General features: G+C 44.6%; 1 protein-coding gene across 2 annotated transcripts in view; it reads right to left on the bottom strand.

The window, feature by feature from the left end:
- The window catches only part of FBXW7 (F-box and WD repeat domain containing 7), a 191,462-nt gene extending 186,134 nt beyond the window's left edge, over window positions 1-5,328 (bottom strand). The window contains exon 1 of one of the 2 annotated variants that reach the window (XM_042807634.1): window positions 5,031-5,328. The gene's annotated coding sequence lies outside the window, so the exon portion shown is untranslated. Of the gene's footprint in view, window positions 1-4,287; window positions 4,305-5,030 lie in introns of those variants that run through there. The other variant, XM_042807639.1, reaches the window with a different exon arrangement.
- Between the last annotated feature and the right edge of the window lie 11,786 nt (window positions 5,329-17,114).

The following is a 17,114-nucleotide window of genomic DNA, read 5'->3' as shown; positions in this document are numbered from 1 at the left end:
TTCCCCCCTCCCGTCCAACATCCCAATGATCCCATGACATTTAGGGAACATCAAAATGTTAATCAGTATCATAACAATGTATTTGGGTTACAGAATCCAAACAAAACTCTCAACCTTTTGTGAGACTGTTAAAGGAAAATTGCTTTTCTTTTTTTAAATACAATCTGAGGTAAATAGCATTGCAAAATGTATCATACTGGTAACAACAGTAAGTTCCAGCCAAAACCCACAACAGCACATACAATGAAAACATCCAATGCTTCCCTATTTTAGGGCCTTATTTGTGGTTGGTCAAAAAACTAGACAAAGTTTACTAGTTCATACTGCAATGGCCACCACTGATGATATTGGAGAGATTTAGAAGGGGGAAGGAAAAAAAAAAAAAAAGAGTTGCTTGAGAGCAAATCTTGCTCTTGTAGCTACTTGTGAGCTTGCGCCTGCTGAAACCATCACATCAGAATTGCACTGGCAAAACATCATGCAACAACACTCCTCATCCTCCAGCACAAAGCCAACCATCTCAGCTTCAGAAGTAGACAAAGCTTATCTGAGACAAGCAAGCCAGTTTTTCAGTTTTGGACAATATGGACTGTTTCACGTACCTCCTCTTACCAGCCAAGCTATGGATGCTGTATTCTCTAGCCAATGGTCACATCTTCGGTTGCCCCAGGAAATGGGAAAAGATGTCTGCTGGTATGTTAAGATATGCCATTATGGAAAAAAAGCATTGTTTTGCCCTTGTAAGAATAACTGCAGTTGCTTCAGAGAATACTGAGAAAACAAAATATTGAAGAGCTACTGAACAGTAAAGACCTGTCTATTTTGCAAAGATGAACTTGAAGAGATGATGATGTAGTTTTTGTCATGGTGAGCACAAACAAGATCGAATGCAGCAGTTCCTTTTTATTCTGACATTCCTTACTTTTGAAGTACTTGATCTTGCAAACTAAATTATAATATAATATACATGCATTGTGTTTCCAAATTTAAATCATTTTGATCAAGCTCTGAAAATAAATCTGCTATTTTGAAGTAAATGTAGGGAGAAAGAAAAAACAAAACAAACAAAAAAAAACCACAAAAACAACAGAAACCTACAGTTATTAGACTTCTTTAAGCATAAACTTCAGGAATATGGACTGCAAGTGGGGGTGCTTACAGACAAAGCATATCCACATGACTGACAAAAAAAGCTGTAAGGATCTATTAGAAAACACTTAACTGCAATGTGTATATTGATACAGGATGAACACTGGGGTAGCTGCTCAGAATTCCTGGTGGAAAGAACTACGCAGGATTCACATCACAACAGAATAATTGCTCCCATTCCCTCTCCCTGCCCAAGCAATGTTCCCTCACAAGTGAGCTCCAATGCCTCTAGCAATCATTAAAGCCAAAAAATGTCTTGCATATGCAAAGTTCTCAAAGGAGTAAAGCAAATGTGTACTTTAATATTAAAGTAAGTGCCTAAACAAGCCGTTATGTTTATTTACTGATTCTGGCTGATCACAGAAGAGAGCTAGAAAATGATTAATTCATTATTTCACCCAAAATCTATATAAAGCAAAAGCTGGGGAAGCTTGTTTCATTTTCTATTGAACATGAAACTGTGACCAGTGAGGAGTGGACGGTGGTCAAGTATTATTCTTCCTCTCTCCTCTCACAGGGATTAGAAGGTATCTAACACAGCTGGCGACTTGTAAATTCAAAACGAGTCACTAAGCAGTGAATTGCTCACTCTTCCCTTGAAGCCAAGAAACACGTTCACCCAAGAGGAAGCCACTGAGGGTTGCCAAACACGCAGAAATGACAGAGCCCTAAAGCGCACACTGATAGCAACTGGAAGGGTGCTCTGGGACAGGGACTTGCGAGCACAGACATCCACCAGTGGCCACCGCGAGACACAGGATACTGGGCTAAACTGACCTTTGATTTAAACCAGAACAGCCTGTGTGATAACCAGTGGTCGTACCACCACAAAGCAAGACCAAGAGTTTTGTTAACAGTAAGTTCACTTCGATGCTACTGTAGTTCTAGGTCTTCATCAGACAAATATTTTTAAGTCTTTATTTTTAAGCCTTCGCTGTTGCAAGAGACTATGTTAAAGTCAGTAGAAGTGATACTGGTAAACAGATTTTGTCTATCCTGTGACTACATGGAACATTTCAACACAGAACCATCTATTAGTTTCCACAAATCCACTAAAGCACAATACTTTCTGCCATGGAAGAGCAATTTCAAGAGCAATCACATGTAATCCTTATCATCTCTTTCAAGAACTAGCTGATACACACAGCCCACATAAGAGAAGGCTGAAGCAGCTCTGCAGATAGGGTCTTTATGTTACTGTTCTTTCAACTGTAATGTACTTACAGTCAGTTAAAAGATCCAGAAGATGAAACATGTTTGTTAATACAGCCTAAATTTAAAACATGCTGACCAAAAGATACTTAACTTAGTTTAATTTAAAGAGACAGAAGAATAGCATTCCTCTCCGTTTAATAACATTGCCAGGCCTAAATCATCACACACCATTCTTTTCTTCTACTGATTCAGAGACAACAAATTCCACTGAAGTAATTAACAAAACTTTTGCAAAATACCGTGTGCATACATAATGAGGGGAAGTAAAGTTAATTTGTCTAAAGATAAAAATTATTTATTTCCATAAACTAAAAAGCTACTTATTATAAAGGCTTCTCTACCAGTTAATGCAAATGAAATTCACATGCTTTCTGATAAACATTTATGTTTCCAAACAGACACTGCTGTAGTAGTAAATTATTCAGCTTGAACAAAGGAACTACATTGATTAGACCTAAGCTGCAACAGGAGGAAAAACTTAAACTTTGACAAAACTAATATAAATAACAAAGCGATATAACTTCTTGAGACATTTATGAACCTGGAACACCAACAAGAACGTGTAAGGGCTGTCAAGCGACGGAACCAGGCTGCTGTTAACAACCAGATGATGATGGAGTGGTAAATGGTAGGTTTAAGTTTGGAAACAGGAAGTGACATAAAAGCAAGTGTAATTACCACATCGAAAAAAGGCCATGGTGCCTTTCAGCTCCTGTAGATATTAAATACAGCGTAGCATTGACCATCTCCTTAAAGGCTATGGCCTGAAGAGAATGCACTTTCCTTTCCTGACCTCCTAGTTCCAGGACCAAGAAAAGCAGAGTGAACTGAATGGGGAGTGCAACTTACTTTACTGCCCTTTTTAAAACAGCAGCGATGACAGGAAGCTTAAGATGCAAAGATATTTTGGTCTCAAAAGAGTCTTCTTACCTGTCAGCATACTTGGTCTCACAAACAAACTGCAAAATGTCAGGTGCCCTGTCTACCTTTGAACTTCCTACTGATGTTGAGGTTTTCCCCTGAGTTTTCACAGGCTGTCTCTGTCTCAGTGGAACAGACAAGTACACAGTTGGGAAACAGACTGTACTTACTCTCAAACGTGCAGCACAAACAAACTAAAGCACAGAGTGAGCACACATTGCTGGAATTCTGGAGTATGGCTTTCTGTTCACACACATGTATTTCAGACCTTCAGCCACTACAGATTTCAGCTATGTTTTATTTTTCTCAACGTTCAACTCCATCTGGTAAAGAAACTGCAGAAGAGCAGGACCCTATCAACTGACCCAGCAGGATGTTCACAAGCTGTTTATTCTTCTTTTAATGAAGAACCAGACAAATTCTACATCCTTTCCTTTCAAAGCCTTTTGAGACTCCTTCCAGGAGATGTGGAGAGGACTCACAGAGACAGTAGTTTTCACACAGTGGTGGTATCTGGATCTATGTCTGAACACTGTCTGATCAAATGAACAACATTCAACCTACTCTCCTCACTTTTTAGTACATCCTCTTTGTATGTAACAAACTGTTGTATAAATTTTAACTCCCGAACAGTAGAATTTAACACTGACAGACATAAATGTTCCTTCCATGATTAACTACTGTGGTGGTGTTTTCTTCAGTTAAGAGCAAGTTGAGATACTCTGTTAAAACAACCGAAGTTTTGCTGTAGCTTTTGCTCAGAGGGAAATTCTGCACGCTGCAGAAATGCTAAAAAGCAAAGCAAAGCAAAGCCCAAGCAAGCAGAGTCCCATTTCCCAAACGCAACCCTCCGTTCCCCAGCCTCAGAGTAAGGTCTGGAGCGAGAGCACTTGCTCTTCGTGAAGAACCAACTTCAGCGATAAACAGGAAGAGCCAACACTGCTTCTGGCTTCTCAACTGCCTTTAAAAATGCTTTAAGTGAAAAAGCAACTCCGTAATAACCTTTTCCCGTGACAACAGTAGCAGCCTTTTCCACCCAAGTGTTATGTAAATGAGCAGGCAGGAGGCAGCCACAGGGTCTATTAGGAACCACTCAACCCTTTAAAGGGAGAATAATAAAAAAAAAAAAAAAAAAAAAAAATCAGCTACGGATGGGGCGAGGGGGGGTGTGTTTGAAAACCTCACGGCTTAGAGCACGGCGGCCGTGCGCTTCGCTCGCAGCCTTGCACAACTCTCCGCCCCGGCGGTTCGGCTCGGCTCCCACCGGGGGTGGGGGGGGGGGGGGCACGGCGGGGTCCCGAGCCCCTCAACCGCCCGCCCGCCGCCGCCTTTGTTCGCGGGGTCCGGCGCTCCCGGCCCGCGCCGCGGCGGGTACAAAGGGGGCGGCAGAAGTTGCGGAGGGGACCCCAGCCCTCGCCGGCGGCCGCGGCCGAGCACACACGCACCCCCCACGCACGCACACACACACACACCCACCCACTCACCCCGCCGGCCTCCTCAGCCTGCGGCGGGCGGGAGCGGGGCGGGGGCCGCCCGCGGGGCACCAGACCGTGCGCAGCCGGCAACGTGAGCCGCATGGGAAGCGGCGGCGGCGGCGCCGCGCCCCCCCCCCCCCCCCCCCCCCCGGCCCGGCCCCCGCCTGCTCCACCGGCGGCCCCGGGACACCCAGCCCCCCCCCACCCCCCCCCCCCCATAACACACACACACACCCCCCTCCGCCAGCGGCTCCTCCCGCTCACACTCACTTTTCGGGACGGGCTCCGCGGGGCTCTCCTTCGGCTGGCGGCGCGCACGCCTTCCCGCCGGCGGGGCGATGCCGGCAGCGAGGCGGAGCCCCCCTCCCCCGGCGGGAGGGGGCCCGCTACCCCGGGGCTGCCGCCGGGGGCCGGGCGGCTTCAAGGGGGCAGGTGGGGCCAGCCCCCCCCCCCCCTTCTCCCCGGGCGGGCTGCGGGCAGGTGGTCCTCGGGGCCGGGCCCCAGGCCCGCTCCCCCCCCCCCCCCGCCCCGCCCCGGGCTGCGGCTGTCCAGGCGGCTCAGGTGCGCCGCCGCGTCCTCTCACATGGAGCCGCCGCCTCGCCGCCCCTCGCTGCCCCCCGGGCCGGTCCCCGCGCCGCCGCCGGCCGGGAGGCGAGTGGCTCGGGCCGCGGCCCCCGCCCCGCTCTCCCTCTCATGCACCGCGGGCGCCGCCGGGCCCGGGCTCCAGCGGCGGAGGGGGGCCGCTAGGGCCCCAGCCGGGCGGCGCGGGGCAGCCGGGCGGCGGGGCTCGGCGCCGCGGCCGCTCCGCTCTCCGGCATGTGGGAGCGGCGGCGCGGGGCGCTGGGCGGCGCGGCGGGGCAGGGCCGGGCCGGGGGCGGCCGGGCGCTGGAAGGGGGGGGGGCGTTGGGGGGTGGGGGGGGGTGTTGGTTTGGGGGGGTGCGGCGGGCAGCAGCGCCCCGGGATCCGCTCGTTTCCTGCGGCGCCGGGAGGGGGCGGGGAGGGCGGGCGGGCGAGAGCGAGCGAGCACGGCGGCGGCGCGGGCGGATGACAGCCGTAACCCAGCAACAGGCCCCGCCCCCGCCCCCCTCCCGTGCCGGCGCGGAGAGATGACGCCACAGGAGAGGCAAGGTGGGGCCGGGCAGGTACCGCCGCGGTTCAGCCCGGGACAAGGGGGGCGGAGCCGGCCGCGCGCCGCTCGGCGCGCAGCCGCGGTTGGGCGGGGCCGCCGCGCGCCCGGCCCCTCCCGTGATGTCGGGGGGGGCGGGGCGAGGGGGCGGGCATTGGCGCCGCCATGGCAACGGGCGGTGCCCGAGGGCCCCGCGCGCCCACCGCTTTATGTCCCTACACCGGGCCGTTGTCAGTCACGGCCGTGACAGGCGGCGGTTGTCCCGCGGCCGTTGCTGCGCCTCAGCCGCGGCGGGGCCACCCCCGCCCAGCGGCGTACCCGTCCCCAGCACGGCCTCGTCTCTGCGCGGGCTTCGCCGCAGGGCCGCCGAGCTCTGGGCGCCTCAGGCTCGGTTAGTCAGGATAATGGTCACACGGGCCCTGCTCTCCTAAAGATTTTTTTTTTTAAAAAAAAAGTAATTACAGGAGCATCCAACATTTATTACAGAGTTGTGGCTGTTATATGAGCGCCCCACCAGGGTTCCTTCAGCACACGATGTGGAGGGTAGGACGCTGTTCACTGAACACAAGAAATAAAACACTTAACTTCTACTCATTAAGTGTGTGGGATGGCTGCTCACAGCATCCAGCCTGCGCACCGAGAAAAGCGTTAGGCCCAGTGGGAAAAAAAAAAAAAAAGCGGCATTTGATTGTGTTGCTATCATAAAACGCATACACACGAGCAAAATTAAGATTACTCATGTAATTTATGTCTGGCACGTCCTACCTTTTGAGTGCTAATCTTTGCCGTGTTAATGTATCTCCCCGGGCAGGCTGCAGACAGACAGTTGCAGCTCTGCCCAGACCCCCACGCTAGCCACACTAAAACACCTTCCGATTGCCCACTAGCTTTTTCCCAGTCTGCTCTTCAGTTTTAATGCTGCCTCTTATTCTCCAGCATCTTATGCCCGATAGTTTTTACTTCCCCATAACCTCGTTTACCTGATTTTTCTCTTCCTGTGTATTGAAAACAGATGTTTGAGCCCACTTTGAGACCTCTTCCTTGTCCTCCCTGGGACAACACAGCAGAGCAGCGCACCCCTTTCAGAACTACAGCCAGGTCCCTTCCTTCCTCACCAGCTGAAGCTCCACACCTCAGTTGCTGCTCAACTTACACTTTTTGTCACAAATTGGCAGGGGGTGCTTTTGCAGACAGCAGCCTCCCTCACCAGCGAGCCCCACTTCCTCACAGGGCATCACTCACCTTTCCCACAGGACAACAAAGCAGCCCTGTAATAAATACATAGATAAATACCTAATCAGATAATTAGTTTAAACTTTATATTGCTGGAGCAGGCAGGAATTAAGTCTGCACAAGTAATCCAATTCTAATATTTTCATTCTGGTAAGTTTTTTTTCCTAAGTTTATAAAAATGCATGTGCATTTTTTGCCCTCTACAAAGGCAATAGCAGTGTTAGGACTTTTACATTTACAGTACAGATATCTGCCCTTTGAGCTAAGAGAATGGAGTCTCTCCCCTCAGACCTTATCAACATCAGGGGGTTACTAGTTCCTGTTTCTTGGACCTATTCCTTTTTCTTCTGGCTTTCCTTTTTATTGTAGTTTTCTCCCTCTGCCAGTTGAATCATAGATTTACACATATATCAAACATTTCTGGGAGACTAATACTGAGTACGTATTACTTGGGAATGAAGGAAAAAGTTGGCTGGCTAATCAGCGTAGATCACTGACAACAGCAGATGCATCACTCAAGAAACAGAAAATCACTACTCTGCCAGCACCAATGATAGTGCTGACACTGTATGTGGATTTAATGGAAATGTTACAATTTTTTATTAGTCACAGATTAAAATGGTTCAGAGCCTAGTCTTTAATGGAAATGTGGTCATGACTGACTGTACTTCAAACAGTAGGGGTAAAAATAGGACTTGTACTGCAGATCAATGCATTGGCAGAACTAAGCAGGGAGATTTAATGCTGTCGTATGCCAGACTAATGCCACCACACATACAGTTTCAATAAAACTTATTTTCAAAATAAAACATAGAACAGTTTTAAGTGGAACTGTATTGTTTTCAACATACAATCCAGTGAGAACACAAGAAAACTTGCCAGAGGTTATTACTGTGCATGAAATAGTGACAGAGCCAGAGAAATACTGGGTTTAAGCACTCTGTCTAGAGTCTGAAGGGATACCTGCTGCCTGTCTGGGTATATTTTCTTCCTGTGGTGTTTTTAATCTTGATGCACTACTGTCTGTACTGGAAGTTGGTATCAAGCTTAATGGCAAGACTGCAATATATATTTTTTTTATTACATTTAAAATGCACATATAAGAAAAACTGCACTGAAATACACTAAAACTTCCCCACGATCTTCGTAACTGAAAAGATTACACACTAAAAGGCATAGAAAATTTAGATGGTGAATTGAAAATGTGAGTTAGCCAGGGGAGAGAGGTCACATGCATTAGTAACAAATCTACAACAAAACTGTTCTTACAGAGGAAAGCTGATCCTGAATTGTACTATGTCATCTTCAAAATGACATAAATAATAAGGTGAAATAAGCAAATTAAAGGAGCAAATTCAAATACTAAACCACAGTTTTAAAAATCAAAATCATTTGCCCATAGTTCTGGTTTTATCAGATGCCTATGATAAATTTTGTAAGCTTGAAGTGCTGTCTGCAGATAAAGGGAAGCCTAAAGAATTTCTTCGTGTGGGAAAACATAGACCCAACTGAAGTTACTGCTGAAGGAGGCCTTCTGTACAAGGCTTAGCCCATTTTGACTTGCGCAATTTAAATTCACATCCTTACTTTTTTGTAAGACTATTTGCCCTGAATGTTTACAGACAGATGTATCCTAATGGCTTGCAGTGCCATGGCACCGCACAGCCTGCGGAAAGGGGAATGAAGCCGAGTGCTGTCTCACATGGAAATTTCAGCTTCTCTTAACCTGCCCATAGCCGAGGCTCCACGTGTCAGGGTTTGGGACGGGAGAGGCAGGCAGCCCATGTAGTGGGGTCGTAGGTGGTACACACGCCTGGGGTTCCTGGGCTGGGGAGGGTTTCTGAGGCAGGGCTGCTGCCTGAGAAACAGACCCTTTAGCAAAACTCCTGCGAGGAGGGAGTCCCGCTCGACGCGAAGTCCTGGCTTGCAGCATAGTGCTTGTTCACGTTTTGGATCCCCCCCTCCCTTGCCAAGCGCAGGCCAGAGCTGTGGGGAGGCTGGGCTGATGCAGTGGAGGAGGCAGGCAATGGAGCGGGGGCCGCTGGATCAGCAGCTGTCTTAGTCACAGCGTGTTCTGCTCGCTGGGCAAAAAAAAAAAAAAAAATCTTGGGAGCAGACAAAAGGTAGCAAAATGGGCAAGATAAGCAAGTGACAAGGTAGCAGAGCCACACTTTTTGTTGTCAGTGAAAAATGGACTGGTTCATCTGTCTCAAACTTCACCCTCCTAGCTGCAGTACTTACGTTGCACATAGGCTGTCAAAACCTTCGTACTAAATCTACTAATTCAGACCACCTGCTGCTATTTCCTAAATGGTATGGAACATCCTATCTGTTTCAGCTAAAGATATGACAGACTTCAAGTAAAGAAGCAAAGAGCTCCCTTTTTTATAGACAACCATCCTAGCAAAGTCACAGTTAGTTCTACCTCTAATTCCCAACAAATGAAACTGCTGTCCTAGCTGACCTTGGGAAGGTCATGTTAAATACCCTGCACAATGGAACTGAAAACTCTTCCCTCCCAGCAGCTAGACGTTTTGTTCATTTCTGTTTTCTTGTTGTTCTTTTCAAGAATGATTTTAGAGTCCCTGGTAAATCATAACTCACGTTTCTCCCACGGTTTTACTGAATACTGTAAAGCTGTGTGCAAGCAAGTTGCACCACACTTAGACAATAAGATCGTGGTTGTAGATAGAACCTATTGCATTCAAGCAGAATATAGAAAATACAACAGAAGTGACAACAAGAATTAAAATCTTCTTTCATCTTTGTTCCTATACGAAACAAGGCCTCATGGACATACTGATGTCAAGCAGAGTTATAGTGTAAATTTTCTGTTCCGATAAAAGGAACAGGTAAAGAAAAAAAGAGCGAGCCAAGATCTCATTTTCAAGAGGTGTAATGGCCTAACAGTTCCCAATTGCAGATAAGAAGTCTGGGAAAGAGAGAAGAAATTGGCAGGACAGATAAGGCCAGTTTTCATGGATTCAGGCAAATAACTGGAGCCTATTTCCCAAGACTCCTCCCTGCTTGGGAGGCAAAGGGAGTAAATTTACTGCAACCACCATCAAAAGTTTAACCAGATATAACTACAGCAGAGCCAGGATCAGGCTGCAAGTAAAGGTAAAGGACGATGCTGCGACAGCACCAACTAAGGAAACTGATCGCACGGATGATCTCATCAACAGGGAATTTCAATCTCAAACCTACGTCTTGATGGCAACACCATCCTTTGCCATGGACATCTACTTATAAATATCATAGCAGTAATAATCATATCAGAGAGGGTTTATGAATTGTTACCGTGATGCGGGAAAACGGACTCAATTTTCATACTTATGGAGATGATACAGTACAAGACCTTTGGGGGTTTTTTTCCCTATTCCATTTCTCAATTTCTGTTCATTCTGTTATATGTACTGTAAGGGTTTTGGCAGGAGTAACTTACAAATAAGAGAAACAGAGCAGTGCTAGCTGAATAAAATACTAGTTTTAATGACAGAGTTAATTACCTTTGCATGTCTGGCTGCTATACCTTAATGCAAATACAACTCGAGTTAAAACAGGTCTGGCCTATAAGTGTGCTACATACTGATATTTTAGTTTCCTTGTAGTACAGGAGTGTTGCTGGGGTTTCTCTTTACAGTACTGCTGAACACCACATGCAAAATTGTACTTTTAAAAGACACAACTTTAAACAGAAACACTGGGTTTTGTGAAATGTTTGGAACCGAGCCCCAGTTTGACCTGACCTGTGCATTGCAGGCTCACGTCGCCGACCTTAGAAACCTTGTGGGTGGGTATTTAACTCCATCTCTACTACTGACACACCTGGTAACTCACTCAAGTGAACAGATTTCTGGATGTTCTCCAAATCCACACCAAAACACAAAGTTTGTCAGGTCCAGCAAGGCCATGATTACAGCAGGACTAAGCCAGCATTAGAGCCTTGCTTAAAATTAACAGTACCCTGGAAAAGTCAGGGCAGACATAGCAAGGGTAGCGCACATCCATGTATTGGCAAAACTACATTGGGCAGCTTGCCTGAAAGTTCACTGCTAGCAAGCTTTGTCAGTCTCTTGCTGTGATTGGATCTGAAATTAATAGTAATAAAAAGAGAGCTCATATATCTAACTCAGCAGCTACTTGTCCCATAAAAGCCACAGAGGGAACACAGAAAATTCCCACGGGAGAGCATCTATTCTGTGCCTCCATCAGGTACTAGTTTACAAAACATCAGCCTATTTATAGTATTTGTCTAAGTTTAAAGTGTTAGCACCTTTCTTCTATAACCTATATTTAGCCATGGTAGTCTAACTGTCATGGTAAGCAAAGCAGGGAGCAGATCCTAATAAGGTATCTCCCAGTATTGAAAATAACTGAGTCACAGTTGTAATATTTAAACTATTTTAACACCATTAAACAACAGTTCGTAGGAAACCACCGTGGAAACCTGTTTTCAGTAACATCACTGTTTTCTGCTACAGGTTGATCTTAGTGCTGAATAATCCCAAGCCATAGCACAGCCCATTTTTTTTTCCAGAAATTTCATTCATTTCTTGTCCACATCTCCAGAGGTAGTTCTACAAAATTTAAGATTTTTTTTTTTTTACTTAAATTTGAATACCTATATTTCATCTTTACTTCAAATACTATCTGACATTGTCTTGCTCTCCAGTATAATTTGTATTTTGTTCAGCCATCTTCCTTTGGCCATCAACAACTTCCCCCTCCACCCAACAGTTACATTTTATAAAACAATTATTCAGTACATCAGCTCTTGCAAAAAGGATGTAAAAAAAAAAAATCATAGAGAGAAAAAGACATGGGACCTATGTATTCAGCTAACTCAGAGAATAACCACTAACTGCAACAGGCACCACAGCATTCTGATCAATTAAAGTTTCTGAAGCCATTTCTACTTTTTATTTTAATTATGTGGCTATAAAATGGGACAATGAAGTTTTAGGCAATAAGCACCTGGTCCTCCAAACTAATAAAGTCAGTAGAAGGGGCGTAAAGGCACTTTACCAAAGTCTATCTGACAGAGACAGCTCTCAATTTATCTGAATTAGGCTATTAGTACGTGCAACAGAGTGGCAACAGTATCTCATCAAATTCTAGGCTTTAAGATTTTTCTGAGATTACATTTTGCAATCAAAAATACTGGCAAATGAATATAAGCCTGGAACTGTATTTCAATTACTTTGCATGCTCTCCAGTTAGTATCTTGTTTCCTGCATTGCTGTCTTTTACTTAGTACTGCATTCTTACCTCTCCCATGTCTAAGCAAATCAAATCCTCCCGTGACTGAATAAAATATAATCAAGTTTCTGTAGTAGTGCTGCTCCAGAATAAACAGACTTCAATTTCACTACTTATAATTCATTAATGATATTTTAATTATATATATACAGACAGAAAGAGAGAGATCAAGAAAAACTTTTAGAGTACTTAGCCTTGTACTAAAAAATTCCAGATGTAGCTATTATAGCTATTACACAGAATTGTACAATACAATCTGAAAACTATACAGATTTGGTAAGCCTTGCAAAAAAGGAATAATCTTGCTATCTCTTAATGGTGCAATGCAAAATAATAGCTTTGGTTAGCCAGTCATGCTGCTACCCCTTTTTTATTTAGCTTCAGCTAAATAAATCCAAGCCCCTAGGAAGGATGGAAAGACAGGTTTAACATGTTACACTTCCTCAGTGCTCTTTGGGATAATTTTTCAATAAATTAGCAACAATTTAACAGGAAGTTATTAAATTATATAACAAAGAGTGGCATCTGCATGGCAGGTTTAAAGTGCAGTGCTACACTCTCTGGCTTTCTTTAGAAAATAACTATTCTCACCAGATAAACCCGTATCACATGAAGTCCAAAGGCAACCAAATGCGTTGAGAAATAGAAACATTCAGCACGTAGGGGAACAGCAAACATCGAAAGGATCTGCATCCAAGAGCCCAGATTCACAAAGAGAGTTCCCAGACTTGCTTTTCCAAGGCAGAACCAACAAACATTACCTGAGGAACCAAGAAGACATCAACAGATTTGCTCATTCTTCAGAGCATACTTTTGCTGTAGGCAGGTGACACAAGATATTCCAGAAGATGGTAGCATAGAGAGCTAAATAGGCTCCTAGGGAAGACCCTAGTTCAGGGGAGGAGGAAAAAATTTGTGTTGAATACTGTCTTTTTCCGCATTGAAAAAGGAAACCCTGAAGAGAGAAAGTTTTACAGCCCTGACAATTGCTATGATGAGCAATCCCTTCAGATTATTATGTTCCATCTATCTCAGATATAAAAGCTAGCAGTGCAGCATAAAGCCCCTTTCCAGAAGGAAAAAGCTGGAGAACTCCAAGCGTTAGCCAGAAGGATGGTCCTGAAACACAACACGGGGAGGAAAAAAGAGAAAAAAATTATAATTTTTTTTTGATTCCCTAGTACTTTCAAGGGTGATTCTGAGGGTCATCATCACTTTCAGAGACCGTGCTTTTGTGCTGGCTATATCATGCAATGTAAAGTACTTTAGAAGTTTTAATTAAAGAAACAGCCTGAAAGCAATTGTTTATTAGAAGTAAGAAGTAGTCTTAGCTGCCTGAGAGGGAAAGCTGAAGGCAATTCCAGGATGTTCGGAGGCAGTCCAAATAAGTTTCTGAAAATTTGCAGGATTTTTATATAGTTAGACCCTCTTGCTGGCCCTATCATTATAAAAACAAAATGTATTTTTTGAAAAAGGGAACATGTTTATGGGAATCAAAGAGTAAGCCTGAGTAACCTCAAATATGGTTCTCATTACCAAGGTGTTACCACAGCTTTCTTGACTAGTAGCTGGTATTCCTTTGGGTCATATTAACAGCTGCAGTCAGAGACTGTTAACTATTACCCAGATGAAATAGCTTGTCATCCAGATTTATGTAATGCAGGGAGGAAATAAGGATGAATTCCCTTCTAGCACTCACAGGTCAAGTATTTATTGTAGCTTAGCTAGTATAATAGGCTTGAACCATGTCATAAGCTTGAACAAAAGCAAGAGAATATAATAACACTTCTACAGCTCTGCTCAGGTCAGGTTCTTCGCTGTTTCTATTAAGCAAAGCAATGAGCCTACATATGTTATTTTGCAGAATTACCCCTTAGTAGAAGTAGCACGAGAAAACAACTTAACAAACAAAAATTCCTCAGCCAGAACGTCTCCTCAATTATCATCTTCAGTGTTGCTCAGGAGGCTACTATGCAATAAAACTTACCCTAATTCAGCAGGAAACCTCAAGACACATGTTATTTGTAGGAAAAAAATGCCTAGGGTTGTAATACTCAATCAGTTGCATGAATACTAATAGCGCTGGGAGCCTTAATCTAGATACCTCTCAAACTTTGCAGACTTGTTTGGCATTATGCTCCTCGGGCCTCCTAGGAGCACACCTCAGTGACACAGAACTGAAAGGTGTTTCTGGAGCTGAGGAAAAGCTCCAACCGGTTCCTGATGCTGCTTGCAGTGCCCCGGTGCACGCTTTAGCAGAAGAATTTGGGAAGGGGAGGGTGAAGGGGTTCAGGAAAAACCACAGACTCCCTTCCTGGGCTAAGGCTCAGCAGGCAGATGCTAGCAGACTGCACCACTGCCTTCCCCTGGGAGCCCAGCCTGCAGCAGCAACCACTCCTTCAGCCCCCAGTTTGGTGTGTTAATGATGCTGCATGCAGAACCTGATGCACCCTAGCAACCGCTGCTAGGCAGGGTGTGGCCTTTGCGATTTTTGTTAATGCTGCTACCAATAAAAAAGCCTTCGTTCTGCCGTCTGATCAGCCAGGCTAGCCAATCTGATAAGGTAAGAAAGGTGGCGGGGGGGTTGGCTTTTCACTCAAGAATTGAGGAGCAGTGAAAAATGCTTTGAAACCTCAGACTCTGCTTGGGATCTCTTTATAAAAAGTCAGGTCTTTTTTAGTTTTGTCCCCTGCCTTGGCAGTGGCTTCAGGAATGCCGGCTGGGCTTTCTCCTTTGCAATTGCAGAGGATGGGGCATCGAGCGGCACGCCTCAGTTTCGGCATGTGCCAGCCCTGGGGGCCCCTCTCACCTCCACGTTGTACAGCCCTGTCCCCACTCCGACTGCGACAGCAGCATTTTGTACAGCCTTAATGAAAACCAGATCAGAACTAATGCCTTCTTAGGAGGTTTGTTTTGAAGCTCAGTCAGCTAACTGCTCCTTTTTTTTTTTTTTTTTTCCTATGATGCTGGGGGCTGGTGCGCTGAGCCAGCCTGCCCGCCCGAGAACAAGTGGCCAAAGAAGCAGAACATCCCAAATCCAGCCCCCTGAATTGAACCTAGCGTATGGCAGGTTGCCTTTCATACAGCCTCCCAAAGGCTTCACTGATATCTGTTAAATGGTCGTTAAAGCAAATGTAAAACAGAGGCTCCTGAACAGTTGGCAGAAGTCACATTGACCTTACTAGGGCTAGGACTTCATCCATTTAAATAAAAGGTCAGTGAAATATTTCTGGTGGTGTCATCATAAACTTACCTGTCCCATGGCTGCCATAAATACTTCCAAGCTGGATATGGCCTGATCTTCTAATGCAGAAGATGAAAGACCATGCAGTTCTTAACTTTTACTTTCATACTTTAACAGCAGGAAGGAAAGCGTGAGATTTGGTTCATTTTTTCCTTCTGGTCACTTGGATTTTAAGCACTTGATATTGAGGGCTGAGTCTCTGAGCTGGGGACAGGGGGTAGTTTGTGCCATGAAATCCAAATCAGTTCCATGTCCTTTGGATCTTAGTTTTAGTTTCACCTCTGCTTTTCTTTTCAGTGTTCATATTTCACACACATTATTAGCTGCTTTTTGTTGTTATACTTCCAGGAAAATCATTGAACATCTTCTGATAAATGCTGAATGGCATACTTACATCCATGTTTGTGCTTATTTCTGAAATCTGTAACTATAGTTCCTAAAAGTTCAACTATATCAACAAACCCTACAGCATTCATTTTCTTCATCTTATTTCTGTCTACTGAGTAAAATTCAGCAGGCAATCCAGGTGAATAACATGTTGAGGATTACAAAGGCTTTCAGCAAACTGGCTGCAGAGCTCAGCTTTTTCATGCAGTATTATGATGAAAGAACTACAAACATTTTGTTGCTTAAATTGTTACACTAAAAATAGTCCCCCTTTAAAATCTTGTTGCATAAGAAAAGCTGATAATTGTTTGAAAAGTATAGAATAAGGTGAAATTTTTAATTAACTGCCTTAAGCTTGTAGTCAGATAAATAAATCCAATGCTTTATAATAACCACAGGAACCGAGGAGGAACTTTTGTTGTTATACGCCCATGGAATCTAGATATACTGTAGGAAGATTTGCTCTTTGAAGCAATAAGTGTTCATCCTGGGCAGTGTCAAGATACTGAACTTGATGAACAAATTGCTTAATGACATGTTTTCCTACTTCTTTTTTTTTTTCTTCTTTATCTGTCACTACCCAAAATAGGTTACAATTTTGTCTATAATTTTTTTAAAAAATTAAAAGTAACTACAGCATTTTTCATTAAGATCCACCTATGACAATTCTAGGATCAGAAGCATGGTAGGGTTAACGCACTAGGCTTTCACTGATGAAGTCCTAAATTCCATTTCAGAATAATATGAATTTCATTATTTAAATCTGGTTCCTGATGGCCACATTTAGTACTCTATTTAAGGGAAGACCAGCACTGAAATATCAGACATTTCTGCCTTTTAGGTTGTAAAAGGAAAGAAAAGATTTCTACCAAACCAAATAAAAAAAAAAAAAAAAACTAGCATCTGACAACACTGAATGCTTTAAGCTTCTCTCACTCTTTACTTTCTCATCGGCCACAAGCTTTCTATATGATCTTAAACTCTAGAGCTACTAAAGAATTCAGGTGTTTGAAATCTGGGAAAAGCAGTGACCCCCCCTTTGAGGCTTTATCTGCACTGACATCAAAGCCTGCCCTTCAAACCATCCTTCACCTGGGCCAGC

Source organism: Tyto alba, unplaced genomic scaffold, assembly GCF_018691265.1.
Source record: "Tyto alba isolate M040663 unplaced genomic scaffold, T.alba_DEE_v4.0 Super-Scaffold_6, whole genome shotgun sequence".
Classification (NCBI taxonomy): domain Eukaryota; kingdom Metazoa; phylum Chordata; class Aves; order Strigiformes; family Tytonidae; genus Tyto; species Tyto alba.
The sequence above is the reverse complement of the archived record's forward strand: the minus strand, read 5'-3'. Positions and strand labels throughout refer to the sequence as shown.